An 11,144-nucleotide genomic window follows, 5' to 3' on the forward strand; every position below is an offset into this window, starting at 1 on the left:
CCCGTGTTGCCCTTCTTAGTTTTGCTAGCCACATCGGCTTGTTGCCTGATGGGGGCCATCGGCTTCACTATTCGTCAGCCCACATACTCGGGAAGTATTTCTTAAGATGTTGGCCGTTGACTGCTACCGGAAACTTGACGCCGTTCAATTCTTCAAGCATGTACGCATTTCCAGGGAGGACCTGGTCAACCCTGTACGGCCCGTGCCAATTTGGGGACCACTTGCCATATGCCGCATCTTTAGTTCGCAATGGTAATACTGCTTCCCAGACCAAGTCTCCCACTTGAAACTCCTTCAGCTTGACTTTTTTATTGTACGCACGGGCTACCTTAGCCTTATTCTCCTTGATTTTCTCTAGCGACCATAGCCTGAGTTCCGTGAGATCCTCCACATTGTCACTCATCAGAGTAGCGTATTCCTCAGCAGATAAATCATTCTGGAATTCCACACGCCTTGAACCAGCCGTAACTTCCCATGGTAACACGGCTTCCTGCCCGTAGACCAAGTGGTAAGGGGAAGTTTTTGTCGCCCCGTGACTTGATATACGGTATGCCCAGAGTGCTTTTGACAAGACCTCGTGCCAGCGTCTGGGGTATTCATCGATCTTCCTTTTGATCAATTTAGTAAGGCTCTGATTGGACGCTTCGGCCTGTCCATTTGCCTGAGCATAATATGGAGACGATCTAATCAGCTTGATTCCCATATCAGCAGCAAACTTCTTGAATTCTTCGGAAATAAAAACCGAGCCACCATCCGTTGTAACGGTCTGTGGAATCCCAAATCTGTGAATGACGTGTTCCTTGACGAACTGAATAACATCCTTAGATGCCACTGACTTCATCGGGACCGCTTCCACCCATTTGGTGAAATAATCTGTGATAGCTAGAATGAACTGATGACCCTTTCTAGATGGAGGATTAATTTTGCCGATCATGTCCATACCCCAGCCTCTGAACGGCCATGGTTTAATGATGGGGTTCATTACGGACGCCGGCACCATCTGGATCTTTCCGAACCTCTGACATGCTTGACATCCTTTATAATACTTAAAACAATCTTCAAGCATGGTGGGCCAGTAGTACCCTGACCGCCTAATTAGCCACTTCATCTTGTGAGCCGATTGATGAGTCCCACACGTTCCTCCATGAACTTCATGCAGGAGCCGATTGGATTCGACCGGCCCCAAACACTTAAGCAATAACCCTTCTAAGGTCCTGTAAAACATGTCATCTCCCTGGTCCAGGAAGTACGCCTGATGATTTGACCCATCGGCTTTATACCCTGAAGCTAGTTGCGCTAGATCATTGGCTTCTGCATTCCGAGCCCTAGGGATCCAATAAAAATTTATATACCTGAACTGGGCTATTAGCTCCTGGCATTGGACCCACATCGGGAACAGCAGCTCACTTTCGCACCTGTATTCTTCTGTAAGTTGGGAGATTACCAACTTTGAATCCCCGAAGACTTCCACTGCTTCAGCTCGGCCTCTAGAAGCAACTCCATGCCCTTGCGTACCGCCTCATATTCTGCGAGGTTGTTGGTATAGGTAACAGGTAATCTGATCGAGAAAGAATACGTTGCCCCCCGAGGCGATACCAATAAGACGCCAATACCGCATCCGTCCCCACAAACTGATCCGTCGAAGTACATAGCCCAGGCTCGTACCGAAAGTGCTGCTATATTGGTATTGACCCTTTCAGCAATGAGATCCGCCAACGCCTGCCCTTTAACTGCTTTTGCAGGTTGATATCGGATATCAAACTCCGATAATGCGAACATCCATTTCCCCAATCGGCCTTTTAAAACAGGAGCCGATAGCATGTGTTTTATGACATCCGATTTGCAAATGACGATTACCTCAGCTGATAGCAAGATATGACGAAGCTTGGTGCACGTAAAAAATAAACACAAACAAAGTTTTTCCATATCGGGGTACCTTGTTTCTGCATCCAATAACCTTCTGCTGAGATAAAAAACCACCCTCTCTTTGCCATCATATAATTGTACCACCACTGAAGCAATAGAAGTGTCGCCAACTAATAAATATATGTAAAATGGCCTATCCTGTTGTGGTGGCACCAACACAGGCGGTCTCGACAAATATTCTTTAATTTCTTCGAATGCCCGCTGCTGTTCTGCCCCCCAGCGGAACTCGTCATTGGTTCTGATTTTGACTAACTCCATAAAGGGTTCAATTCGCCTAGATAAATTAGAGATAAACCTCCTGACGAAATTAATCTTACCAATAAGCTGCTGGAGCTCCTTCTTGGTGGTGGGTGGCACCATAGTGCGTACGGCTTCCTGACTTTTGAGGCCAATCTCTATTCCTCTTTCGTGAACCAGAAATCCCAAAAACTGCCCGGCCGACGCACCAAAAGCGCACTTCTTTGGGTTCATCCTGAGCCCAAACTTTCTAGTTCGTTCCAGAACCTGCCGCAGATCATCCAGATGCCCCTCGATCGATGCTGACTTTACCACAACGTCATCGATGTAGATCTCTACTAGATTACCGATCAAATCATGAAAAATGTGGTTCATGGCACGCTGATACGTAGCACCAGCATTCTTCAAACCGAAAGTCATAACCACATATTCGAACAGGCCCACCGCTCCAGGCACTCTAAACGCAGTCTTATGTATATCTTCAGGGGCCATGAAAATCTGATTATAACCTGCATTACCATCCACGAAACTTAAAATCTTGTGGCCGGCAGCAGCATTGATCAATGTCTCTGCAATAGGCATTGGGTATTCGTCCTTCGGAGTGGCTCTATTGAGATCCCTGAAATCCACGTATACCCGCCATCGGCCATCTTTCTTTTGTACGGGCACAACGCTGGAGATCCATTCAGCGTACCTGCAAGTCCTGATAAATCCGGCATCTAACATCTTTTCTACTTCTTTCTTTACTTCAACCAGGACTTCAGCTTTCATTTGCCCTGCCCGCTGTTGGAATGGTCGAAATCCGCTCTTAAGAGGGAGCCGATGCTCAACTATACTCCTATCCAGCCCAGGCATCTCTGTGTAATCCCAGGCGAAGCAATCGGCATATCCCTTCAGCAAAGTTATCATCGGCTCTCGTAGAGATGGGTGCAACTTCCTACTTATAAACGTTGGTCGTGGCTTATCCCCAGGACCAATATCTATCTCCTCAAGTTCATCAGCCGATGTGAAACCATACCCTAACTTCCCTTCCTCCGTTAAATCAATACTGCAGATGGAAAAGGAAGACAGTATACAAGATCCCGGCCGATCGTTAAGATCGGCCGTTCCACGCATCCCATTAGTTTCCAAGTTTTTACAAAAAGAACAAGGCCGACTGCCAGCGCTGGCCATCCCATAACAACTATGTAAAATACTTGTCCCCACCAATTTGATTTTTTGGGGCCGATTGCAAGAATCGGCCTCTATGGCTCTGCTACAACGTGTCGCTCCTTGCGGCCCCTTTACTCCGTAAGGCCGGTGGATAAGACCAGCCTTACTCCATTTTTTGTAGCTCGATGCGATCGCACCCTTCTAGGCACATCCCTGAAATCGGCTCTTGATCCTCTGCATCCCAAATGCTCATAGCAGCATGCGAAACTTCGATCGAGTCGTCTGCCTGGACCACTTCCACCTCATCTCCATCCCACTGGATCAAACATTGATGCATTGTGGAGGGGATGCAACAGTTGGTATGAATCCAATCCCTGCCAAGTAAAACATTGTAGGTGCTTTTACTGTTGACGACAAAGAACGAAGTCGGGACGGTCTTGTTTCCAATGGTTAGATCCACACTGAGGATGCCCTGAGCTTCTGAAGTCTGCCCATTAAAATCACTTAGCGTGATGTTGGTCTTGATTAGATCTCCAGTGGACCGCCCCAAACGGCGCAGAACTGAATACGGCATGATGTTAACTGCTGCCCCTGTATCCACCAGCATTTTATTAGCGGGCTGACCATTAATATACCCTTTAAGATACAAAGCCTTCAGGTGCTTGTAGTTCTTGGCTTGTGGCTTCTCGAATATCACCGGTCGTGGTCCCAAATCAAGTTGGGCTACCGATGACTCCTCCTGGGTCCGAGCATGGAATTCTGCAGGAAGTACAAAAACCATGTGTGCATCAGCCGATACCTTCTTATCGGCTTTTGCTGACTTGGGCCGCCATTCCTTCCTAGGTGGGCGCGACTCTTTTTCCTGCACATAATGGACCTGTTCTGCCAGATCAGGTCGCGCCTTCCTTAAAGTCTCAATGTACTTGGCCTCGGCCTCCTTCAAGCTACGCAGCCACTGAACCCTGCGCTTCTGGGAACGATTAAGTCCATCGGGGCACCAACGTGGACGATGATACTGATCTTCTTCTTCATCTTCCCTTCTTGGTGACCGAACCCGCACTTGCCGGGTTGGAGCAGGTCCTAGCCGCTGGAAAACCGAATCCCTTGCTTCTGACTTCATTGGTCCATACTCCAGGCAATCCCTGATAGTAGGCAGCCGGCTCATACCTGAATCCCAATAGTACCTGAAGAACGGGCAGTGCCAATGATCGCGGGCATCTTCGTGTTTCCTCAACCGCTTTCCAGTGCGGCGCTCATATTCCTCCTCCTCAGATTCCCGTTGGAGGCGCTGCTGGTATTGGTATTTATATTTCTTGAGAAGATTAGAAGAGATCGGCCGTTGATTCCTTACGTACCTTACTTGTCTCTCTGTAACGTACTCCTTCTTCTCCTTTTGGGGCCGATCGCTGGGATCAGCCTCTCCATTCTTGCCCTGGCGGCGTGATGCCATCCCCGCCATGTTGATGCCAAGCGCGAAGTCTAGTTGTTGCCTTGCAGTCCGATCGTAATTTTCCACCATATTGACACCAGGGAACGGCTGAGTGTCGACTTTCATGGCGGTTTGGCCTAGGATCAATCGGCCCTGCTCAATAGCCGATTGGATCTGCCGACGGAGCTCCTTACAGTCGCTGGTGGCATGGGTAAAAGAATCGTGCCATTTACAATATGATCTTCCTTTTAACTCCTGCGCCGTGGGGGGTTTGTATCCTTCTGGAAACTTCAACTGCTTTTCTTTTAATAACAAGTCGAATATTTGCTCCACTTTACTTACATCAAAATCAAACCCCTTCGCCGGCCCTGTTTGCTTTACCCACTTGCACGATACGGGATTTGCACCACGAGCCCATTCTGCAGCCGATACTTTCATCTCTTCCCCGGAGTCATCGGCTTCTTCTGCATCAGCTAGTGCTATTTGGCGCTTAAATTTTTCTTGGTACAGCTCAGGCTGACGCTGCTCGTGCGTCGTCAACTTCTGGACAAGATGCGCCAAGGAAGTGAATTCCAATTGAAAAGCCAGATCTCTGATCGGCTTCAATAAGCCCAATGAAGCCAATTCCACAGCTTCCTTTTCTGAGATCCGTGTTGAATAACACCTGTTCTTCATCTCCCTGAAGCGTCGAATAAACTCTGCCACAGTTTCTCCACGCTTCTGTCATACCTGCGCCAGGTCAGCAATCCTTGCCTCTGCAGCTTCCGAATGATACTGAATATGAAATTGTTCTTCCAGCTGCTTCCAGGTACGGATAGAATCAGGACCTAATGACGTATACCACCCGAAAGCCGGTCCTGTGAGCGATTGCGAGAAGAACCTTACTCGCAACGGATCTGATACAGAGATCATACCCAACTGTGCCAAATACCGGCTCACGTGTTCGATAGAACTAGAACCTTCTGCCCCACTGAATTTGGTAAACTCAGGGAGCCGATACTTGGGCGGCAATGGAATCAGATCATAATCACTTGGATATGGCTTGGTATAGCCGATCGCTTTCCTCTTCGGTAATATGCCAAATTGATCCCTCAGAATGGCGCTTATTTGTTCCGCTGTTTGTAACCTAGGGGCCGAGTGCATACTGTCGTGACTCGGCCCTGTAGCATAAGTTGCTAGCCATGCTTGCTTATCCGCGTCAGCTCCGGAAACCCCTCCAGCTACTTTCTGTGCAGAATGTATCGGGTTACTGCTGTCTGGTATGTATGCGCACATGTAACCATGTGGGATTTCCTTGGGTGGTTCGTTGAAGAACTGGTGATCCATGGGATCACCTCCCATTTTGTAAACCACATAAGCTGGAGCACCATGTGATTCCGCCGCTGCGAGTGCATAAGGCAATGGAGGTCTGGTCTGGAAAGGCAACTCTCCCTTGTGGCTTCCCAAAGTAGGTCCTGTCGGAGAATGCTGATGTTTCATAATTTCTTGGACCACTCGCAAAGCTACACGCTCGAAAGCGTTGACCAAACTTTCAGAATGCCGGTGCAATGAATGGGCCACCGCATAATTCACCTCTTGCCGCAAAGCTCTAGTACGATCTTCAGATGGGATAGACAGATCTACTCCATCGAGAGCACCCTTAGGTGAAAACCCTCTCCACCTGACACCGTGGCTACGAGTCCTTTCGAAAGAGCCGATGAGGTCGGCCTCAAATTGAGCCTTGATTTCGTCATATCTCTGCTTATGCTCGGCAGAGAGCTCCTCGTAGGTGATCGCATCGTCTCTTGCCATCCCGCCGTCTGTGATTGACGAAGCCGACGGTGTTGATGAAGTCGATGCAGATGATGTTGATGGTGACGAAGTCGATGAAGATGGTGTTGATGATGATGAAGTCGATGAAGATGGTCCCACCGGGTGTGCCAGAATGTGTTGTCGGTCACTACCCGCCGGCGAGTAGTGACAGGCAACACGAGGAGCCGGGAGGCTTCCGGGACGGCTGGTGGGCCCCGGTCCCTCGGTCAACGGCCCAGTGATCCGGCGCGCGCCCTGGTTGGAAGTCGCTAGGCGTGCCACCTGATCCTGCACCTGATCAGGAAGGTGTGACGTGTCAAACTCCTGCGTGCACAAACACATGTAAAGATTAATCCGAGCCGTGATCGGCTCATCACCTCCTCCCCGGTATCGGCTATAAAGAGCCGATTGCATCAATACCGGATCGGATCTTGGGAACATGCAACATACAAACATATATATATATATTTGAATAAGACTTGCTTCATAAATATCAATCTAATCCAACCCACAATAACTAAGCCCTCATTACACGATCGGAACATCCTACACGTAATTGAGCCTAACAAATATACAAAAGCATCGGGATAAACAATCTAAACAGAGATTAAAGAAACAACTGAAAAGCCGATTCCCGGAGCAACCTCTATTCAAGCGATAAGCCGATACAAAGCATATTGTCGGAACATTCAACTCGTTTGCAAGGCCTAATCATGCACATATTGAACTAAACCTGTAAATAAACAGAAACTAGCCATAACAGATCGGATCTACTGATAAACACGAAACAAGATATAACCATCGCATCCATGAACGAACATGATGATCAAACACACGAGAGTAACGAACAAAACATGATTAAGATGCGAAAAGAATAACATCACTCTATGCGTGCTAGGATAACTAATGTTACTCGCCATCTACAAGGCGGCAATGATGGCAGCAGCGGCGATGACACCAGCGCGTCCCCCCGTACAAACGCCGCAAGATCTTAGGGACTTACTAGTGGTAGTTCATAGGGTCTTCGACCGTTGTGCGCATAGCCGGTAGATCGGCTTCTTTTGCCATAATTTCTTGTAAATGAACCCTTTTGTTTCAGCGATCCAATGTTTAAAAATCCAATCTTCTAAAGTCCGATGGCATCGCATCGGCCTCTTTCCCTGAATTGCCGAATCCAATCTCAAACTTTTCTTTATTCTGGATAAAAAATCCCAAGAACTCGAGTACCCTTCAAATGATCTCATTAATAACAAGAGTACTCCGCAGTCGACTTCTTTGCTTGTTGTTAAATCTTGATCCCCAATCAGGTAGAAAAATATGAGTACCCAGGAAACCCCGCAAAGAAGTCGAACCTGTTCTTTTAAGATCAAGAGACACCTGCAACCATCCTCTCTGCTTTTATTGTTTAACATCGGCTGTTCAACCTTCAGCTCTGTGCACGGGCCGGCGTTGCTTTTTCTTTACAGATCTGGCTTGCTCATCTCATTCCACCTTACAGCCTGATGCATTGCACCGGCTTCCAAAGTACCCGATAGATGCTGACCTGCATCCTAGTATACCACGAGGTACCCGATCAGACCAACTTGAGGTGTCACAAAGTACTTGACTATATCCACTTGTAGCCCGATGTATCACATCAGCTTCCCTCATAAATACCCTGATTGGGTTAATCCACAGCCTGATGCCTTGCATCGGCCTCATTACTCATCTTCCCACATGCTCGGGAAATATTTCTTGAGATGCTGACCATTGACAGCCACCGGAAATTTAACCCCATCCAATTCCTCAAGCATGTATGCATTCCCTGGCAGAGCTTGATCAACTCTATAAGGCCCGTGCCAATTCGGAGACTATTTACCATATGTCGCATCCTTAGTCCCCAATGGTAACACCGCTTCCCACACTAAATCCCCAACTTGGAATTCCTTCGGTTTAACCTTCTTGTTGTACGTGCGGGCTACCTTGGCCTTATTCTCCTTGATCTTTTCTAGCGACCAAAGCTTGAGTTCTGTAATGTCTTCCACATTGTCGCTCATTAGTGCTGCATATTCTTCAGCAGTCAACTCATTCTGAAACTCTATCCGTCTTGAACCGACCGTAATTTCCCATGGCAATACGGCCTCCTGTCCATATACTAAATGATATGGTGAAGTTCTTGTTGCCCCATGGCATGAAACACGATAAGCCCATAATGCTTCTGATAATACCTCATGCCAACGCTGTGGGTATTCATCAATCTTCCTTTTGATCAGCTTGATCAAGCTCTGATTGGACGCTTCAGCTTATCCGTTTGCTTGAGCATAGTATGGAGATAACCTGATCAATTTGATTCCCATGTCGGCAGCAAACTTTTTGAATTCATCACATATAAATACCGACCCTCCATCTGTTGTAATGGTCTGAGGAATCTGTTATCGCCATAATCTGACCGAGCCAGAAGTGGGCCATGGAGCAAGATGGGCCTAGAAGAGGTCACGATAAGCTTGCGAATCGGACCCTGTGCAGGTGATTGGGGCCAGAAAGGCTGTGTAATTTAGATATAGGCAGTTAAGATTCGTGTCGTGTTTGGTTAGGGTTAGTTAAAGAGGACAAGTCTACGGGCTATAAATATGAACCATCAATAAACAAGAAAGACAAGATCATTTATCAACAACTCTCGGCGCATCGCCTCCCCTGTTCTAGGGTTTTCATCGGTTAAGTGCCATGCGGCCCCAATCACGCTTTGCGTGATCGGGGTAGCATCATCCTTGCTCGTTCGTTTTATGTGTTGCTCGTTCTGAAGCCTTGTAGATGGCGAGTAGCACTAGTTATCGTAGCGCGCATAGAGTAACGTTGTTCTCTCTGTTTCCCGATCATGCTTCGTTCGTTGCTCACGTGCGCTTAGCAATCATCGTGTTTGATCACAGATGCGATGGTTGCGTCTTGCTTCGTTTTTATTAATAGATCTAATCTGTTATAGCTAGTTTCTAATTACTAGAGATTTTGTTCAATATGTGCATGATTAGGCCCTGCAAACGAGTTGAAAGTTCCGGCAGTATGTTTAGTATCGGATCATAGCTCGAATAGAGGTCGCTCTGGGAATCGGCTCTTCGGCTGTTTTTAGGATCTCTGTTTAGGTTGTTTGTTCCGATGCTTTTGCGTATTCGTTACGCTCAATCACGTGTGGGAAGTTCCGATTGTGCAGTGAGGGCTTAGTTATCGTAGATTGGATTAGATTGATATTTATGAAGCAAGATTTATTTTATTATCAAATATATACATATTGTTTGTTCCAAAGATCCGATCCGGTATTGATGCAATCGGCTCTTCATAGCCGATACCGGGGAGGAGTGATGAGCCGATCACGGCTCGAACTAACCTTTACAAGTGTCTGTGTATACAGGAGTTTAATACATCACACCTTCCTGATCAGGTGTAGGATCAGGTGGCACGCCTAGCAATTCCAAGCCAGGGTGTGCGCCAGATCACTGGGCCGTTGACTGAGGGACCGGGGCCCACCAGCCATCCTGGAAGCCTCCCGGCTCCTCGTGTTGCCTGTCGTTGGTCGCCAGTGGGTTTTGACCGACAACACATTCTGGCACGCCTGGTGGGACAATCTTCATCGACTTCGTCATCATCATCGACACCATCTTCATCGACTTCATCATCACCGTTGACTTCGTCAATCACGGACGGCGGAATGGCAAGAGATGATCCAATCACTTATGAGGAGCTCTCTGCCGAGCATAAGCAAAGATACGACAAAATCAAGGCTCAATTTGAAGCCGACCTCATCGGCTCTTTTGAAAGGACTCGTAACCACGGTGTCAGGTGGAGAGTGTTTTCACCTGAAGGTGCTCTTGACGGAGTAGATCTATCTACCCCTTCTGAAGATCGTACCAGAGCTCTGCGGCAGGAGGTAAATTATGCGGTGGCTCATTCGTTGCACCGGCATTCTGAAAGTTTGGTCAACGCCTTCGAGCGTGTAGCTTTGCGGGTGGTCCAAGAAATTATGAAGCATCAGCATTCTCCAACTGGGCCCACTTTGGGAAGTCATAAGGGAGAATTGCCGTTCCAGACCAGACCTCCATTGCCTTATGCGCTCGCAGCTGCAGAATCAAATGGTGCTCCAGCTTATGTGGTTTATAAAGTGGGAGGTGATCCCATGGATTACCAGTTCTTTAGCGAGCCACCCAAGGAAATCCCACATGGCTACATGTGTGCATACATACCGGACAGCAATAACCTGGTGCATTCCGCACAAAAAGTAGTTGGAGGGGTTTCTGGAGCCGACACAGACAAGCAAGCATGGCTAGCAACTTATGCTACCGGGCCGAGTCATGACAGTATGCACTCAGCCTGTGGGTTACAAATAGCGGAGCAAATCAGCGCCATTCTGAGGGATCAGTTTGGCATATTATCAAAGAGGAGAGCGATCGGCTATACTAAGCCGTATCCAAGTGACTATGATCTAATTCCATTGCCGCCTAAGTATCAGCTCCCTGAGTTTACCAAGTTCAGTGGGGCAGAAGGTTCTAGTTCTATCGAACATGTGAGCCGATATTTGGCACAGTTGGGTATGATCTCTGTATTAGATCTATTGCGAGTAAGGTTCTTCTCGCAATCGCTC

This window comes from Panicum hallii, chromosome 6, assembly GCF_002211085.1.
Source record: "Panicum hallii strain FIL2 chromosome 6, PHallii_v3.1, whole genome shotgun sequence".
In the NCBI taxonomy this organism is placed as follows: domain Eukaryota; kingdom Viridiplantae; phylum Streptophyta; class Magnoliopsida; order Poales; family Poaceae; genus Panicum; species Panicum hallii.